This window comes from Nicotiana attenuata, chromosome 7 (assembly GCF_001879085.1).
Source record: "Nicotiana attenuata strain UT chromosome 7, NIATTr2, whole genome shotgun sequence".
NCBI classification, from domain to species: Eukaryota; Viridiplantae; Streptophyta; class Magnoliopsida; order Solanales; family Solanaceae; genus Nicotiana; species Nicotiana attenuata.
In genome coordinates, this window is record NC_031995.1 from 1,591,977 (window position 1) to 1,598,048 (window position 6,072).

Below are 6,072 nucleotides of genomic sequence, written 5' to 3' on the forward strand. Positions count from 1 at the left end.
ACAGAGGTGAAAACTTGCTATTTCTTCCTGAGTCACAAGCCCTCACATTATTAATTTGAGAGAAGTTCCACACGTATAGAATCAAGCACAAAGAACTTTAGATAGAAAGAATTCACTCACTCTCAGCAAAGAATATTCATATGCCACACAGATATACCATAAGCTTGCCCTTAGTGTAATACTCTACTAATTGAGTTCATTCAATCTTGGATCAATTAGGACTTTAATTGGTTGTAATGTAGGCTACGGGACGGGTAGGATACATTTAGATATAAGAGTGACTACATCTCCCTAAGCACTTTAATACATACATTTTAACATTTAAGCCCTATACTTATGTCAAACCAAATGCCACCTTCACATCAATTTATATTACCCCATACTACTTTAAGCACTTATATCAAGAGCCACCACTTATCAAGGACTTTTTTTTATATTTTTTTTTAACAATCTAAGTGGCTCTTCCTTTTTCAAAACATTGCACCTTTCTCCTTATTCAATTAGTTCCACTCAAAAGCCAAACCAACCACCCCACACTTTAACTTTTACAAAGTTTATAACATTCAAGTGCTCATGAGAGGTGAAAAGGTTCAAATAGATGGTTAATTCAAACAAATGGGTAAGGCTTGTAATGTGGTTGCCAAAAAAACAGGATTACAGGCTCAAAGGGGTTAACTAAGATTCATAATAATTCGGTGGGTAAAATATGTATATATGGCTCAACAAGAAATGCCTATATCACTTCCAAGACTGAACAAAACTACTATTTCGCTTTGCAAACACACAGGGCAAGTTCTAGGTATCACATGCAAGCACAAAATGTGGGTAATTCTCACACACACTTGGCAAGTAACTCATTCCGAACTAGTTCGTCAACACACTCACATGAGCATTCAAGCAAGACAAGGTGTACACAATTAAGGCACAATTTATGAGTCTACACGTGAGCCTAGACGTCGCACTCTCAAGTTCGTTTAGTTGTTAGCAGGTGTATACATCAAAAGGGTGGATTCCTGCCCTTACCCCTCCTAATCTAAGAGAGTCTTCAAAGTCCTAAAAAAAAATCTACCTAACCCGGTTCAAGAAAAAGCCCTTGGAAAAGAACCGTGGTCAAAAGAAAAACCAAGGGGGAATTATTACACTACCTACAAAAAAAATCTTTTTTTTTCTTTAGACTTAAATCCCTCAAGAAAATTGTCTAATAAATCCATCGTCGGGAAAAGTCCATTCTTTAAAAAAAACAAACACAACTAAAGTAGCATGAAAAGTCACCCAGAAAATCTCCTCACCCCACACTTAAAATTATGCATTGTCCCCAATGCACATCCATACATACAAGAGGGTAAAAGAAACTCCCTGGTAGGCCAAAGGCCGAAGCACTAGCAGTTCATGGGTTACTCAGACTTCTCCCAAGCTTGGTCCTTCGTGTGGACACCTTACACTTAGTTCCAATCATTTGGTTTGCTGTTGCATCCTTCCAATGGCTTTGCGTTCCATGCTCCTAGAAATAAAAAAATCGAAACTACAAGAATAATACAATAATAAAAAAATAAATGAATAAAATAAATTAAAATAAAAAAAAATAAAGATGGGTTGCCTCCCAACAAGCGCTTGATTTAACATCGCGGCACGACGCGAATCACTTTTGCCTCCACCTTGAACTTATGAATTGAGCCCCCAATTTGGCTTCAAGTATTCGGTTATGCTCCAGGGGTGGTGGAACAAATATAATTGGCCCAAGCAACCATTGTACTATTCTACACTTCTTGGCTTTTAGACAAGGTATGTAGTCCTGTCTTTCTGGCAAGAAAAATTCCAGAATATAGGCACCTTGTTCCTCATTCTTTGACTTCTCAATCGGCTCGGATGACTCTATCTTCATATTGTCATCCAAGCACAATGTAGAAAAATGTTTGGAGTGAGGACCACTGCGCTCACACACATGAACTTCAGGACTTTCAGCATCCTCAACATCAATGATACTAGAGTCAACAAAATTTGTATCCTCAATGTCCTTGGCTGACTCTAGACTCACTTCTTCAACATTGACATCTTCAAATTCTAGTTGGCTAGGTTGTTGATGTTCTACTTTGACCTCCCCAATTAATACCTCAAATTCCTGCTCTTCTTGGCTACTATCCTCAATATTGGCTTGTTGAGCATTAAAAGCTCCAACCACTTGACTCAATTGAGCCTCCAACTTGCGAATAGTTGCCTCTTGCCTTTCTATGTGCAATTGTTTCTCATTGTTTTGTTCCAGAAGGCACTTTAGCATATCCTTGATCTCCTTCAGGTCCGCATTCCCAGGTTCTTTGTTCCTATTAACTTCACAAGAAAAGGTAGAACCATCATAGTAAGGGGTTGGGGGAAGATAAAAAATATAAGAACAACCATAAAAGTGACCATTTTTACCACCACACACATCACACACATTCCACAAAAAAGATTGAGTTGGTGCACATAACTCGCTCTCAGGAACATTTTGAAAATATGGCCACGGGTAGTTTCCTTCAAAATATGTATGGAGATCAATAGTAGAATTATTTACACCTAAATTCCCATAATTCCAAGATGCCATGTTTCTCAAATCGATAGTTATAAAAAATACAAAAAAAATAAATAAAACAAACTAAAAGTTCAAACTTGAACCCTAGCAATATATACAGCTGCAACTACACCGTTAGTTCCCCGGCAACGGCGCCAAAATTTGATCACGCCCAACTCTAGTCCTAAAAAGGATAAGCGGTCGCTGCAAATATAATCCAGTCTAAAAGTCCGGAGTCGAATCCCACAGAGAACTAAGGTTTAGCTGTATCTGTTTAGTATCACTAAGAAGACAAGATTGAAAATAAATAAACAGCTAAAAACTAACTATGCTTGAATTGTAAACAATTAGAATAACGGTCTAAGGTAATGGTTTCCCCCGTTGTTGATTTCCTTGGTTGTATGTTTCTTATAGTGTTGATTTAGTTACCTCTATCAATCATGAACTCTCCAGCTATCATAAATCTCTCTCAAGCAATTATGATAATTTACTAGACGCACTCTCTCAAGCTACGCTAGCTAGATTCGCATTACAGTTCACTTAGATCACACCCGAGGTATCGTTATCTCTAATCCAACCTCTAAACCCTCGGTTATGACTCTCGCCTATACTCCGGGAGTGATGTTGTTCAAACAACTACCTAAATATGCACTCTCTCTCAAGTAAATACATAATAAATAGGAACGGCTAATTGAGGATCCTTTCAATTAACCACAATCAAAACATAGTTGAACAAATAGAGATTAAACTAATTCAAATCTATATTACTTATAACAACCAATTCATCCCCAACGGGTTTCACCAAAACCTTAGATTAAGGTTTTTAGCTACTCATGACAATGGGTAAATCAAATACTAAAAGATTCATAATCATGAATTGCAAGAAAATAAAGAAGAAAAGAAATAAAGATGTTTTAGGTGATCTCTCACAATTATTTTTCTTGCCAAGTACTCTCTAATAATATTTCATGCCTCCTTTGGGCGAGTTCTAGTATTTAAATAGGGTTTTGGGCTAAGAATTCTGGAATTTTCACTTCAGTTCCTAAGTTCCCGTCGCCTCGCGCCGGTCTACCGCGCCCACGCTGGGACCGCGGCCAAACGGCCTCTCTGAATCTCCTCTGACAGCTCACCGCGGTCCTACCGCGACCACGCTGGGACCGCGGCAGTTCACCTCCAGGCCTCGTTTGTGTATTTCAAATGGTTCACTCGGCGACTTTGATGCGATTGGCTTCTTTTTCTTCCATAAATGATACAAAACCACTCCATAGCCTTCTTCTAATGTATGGTAACCCCTTTGAAAAAAAACAATGGAAAAAAAAGCACTAATAAGAGCATTTTGCTATCACTTTTACAATAAAAACTCTACAAGAAAGTGGTTCTTTTGGGGCTTAATTATAGTTCAATTCACCTATTATCAGCCACCCAGTGATGTTTGTTGGGAATTACTTGTGAATCGACTAAGTTTACTTACTGCACAAGCTATATCAGGACGTGTACAGTTCAATGATATACATTAAGCTTCCCAACACACGAGCATAATCCAATTGAGAGTGCTTTCACCTTTATTCTTTACAAGATAATGGTTTAAGTCGATTGAAGTTCTTGCACTTTTAAATTCCAAGTATTTGAATTTTTTCCAGTACCATTTTCACGTAATGTGAATGACACAAAGCCAGACCCTGAGGAGTCCTCTGGATTTTAATTCCTAGAATTACATCAGCAACTCCTAAGTCTTTCATATCAAACTTACTAGCAAGCATACGCTTAGTAGCTTGAATGTTGGCAATATCTTTGCTCATTATTAGCATATCATCAACATATAAGCATAAAATGACTATATAATTTTGGAACGTTCTTAATGTAAACACATTTATCACATTCATTAATCTTAAAGCCATTTGGCAATATTGTTTGGTCAAATTTTGCATGTCATTTGCTTGGGTGCTTGTTTTAGTCCATAAAGGGACTTAACAAGTCGGCACACCTTCTTTTCTTTTTCCGGAACCACAAACCCTTCAAGTTGGTTCATGTAAATTTCTTTCTCTAGATCACCATTTAAAAAGGTTGTGTTTACATCCATTTGATGGATTTCAAGACCATACAAGGCGGCTAACGCTATTAGCATCCGAATGGATGTAATTCTTGTTACCGGCGAGTATATGTCAAAATAGTCAAGACCTTCTCGCTGTCTAAATCCTTTGACAACAAGTCTTGCCTTGTATTTGTCAATAGTACCACCGTCTTTCATTTTCTTCTTGAAAATCCATTTAGAACCCAAAGTTTTGTTACCTGGAGAAAGATCAACCAATTCCCAAGTATGGTTGCTCAATATGGATTTTATTTCACTATTGACAGCCTCTTTCCAATATTGTGCTTCTGAGGAAGACATTGCTTCCTTGAAGGTTCGAGGCTTATTTTCTAGCAGGAAAGTCAGAAAATCTGGACCGAATGAAGTAGATGTTCTTTGAAGTTTACTTCTTCTCGGATTTTCCTCATTAGGCATACCATTTGTTGTTTCCTCCCGAGGTCGTTTTGACAATTGGTAGGACAATTCACTTTCCTTTTTATACGGATAAATAGTTTCAAAGAATTCAGCATTATCTGATACTATTACCGTATTAATGTGGATCTCAGGATTTTCTGATTTATGAACCAGAAAACGATATGCCTTGCTATTGGTTACATATCCAATAAATACACAATCAACCGTTTTTGGGCCTATCTTAACCCTTTTAGGTTTAGGAACTTGTACCTTAGCTAAACACCCCCACACTTCGAAGTATTTCAAGTTGGGCTTCCTTCCTTTCTATTTTTCATAAGGAATGGACTGTATTTTACTATGAGGTACACGGTTGATTATTCCATTAGCTGTAAGTATAGCTTTCCCCCACAAGTTTTGTGGTAAACCAGAACTTATCAACAATGCATTCATTATCTCTTTCGACGTTCGATTCTTCCTCTCCACAATTCCATTAGATTGTGGAGAGTAAGGGGCAGTTGTTTGGTGAATAATGCCATTTTCCAAGCATATTTCTTCAAAAGGAGATTCATATTCGCCACCCCTATCACTTCTTATCATTTTGATTTTTTTGTTTAGTTGTGTTTCAACTTCACTCTTGTATTGCTTGAAAGCATCAATTGCTTCATCTTTACTATTAAGTAAGTAACCATAGCAATGTCTCATACTATCGTCAATAAAAGTAATAAAATACTTTTTCCCACCGCGAGATGGTGTTGACTTCATGTCGCAAATATCTATGTGAATTAAGTCTAAAGGACTTATAAGGATGCTTAGCGTACTTTGATTCCACACATATTTGACATTTAGAATTAATGCAATCAAATTTTGGCAATACTTCCAAATTTATCATTTTTCGCAATGTTTTGAAGTTGATGTGGCCTAGGCGTGCATGCCATAAAGTGTTTGAATCAAGTAAGTAAGAAGAAGAATTAACTTTATTGATAGGAACTGCTATTACATTTAGCTTAAAAAGGCCCTCATTCAGGTAACCTTTTCCTACATACAA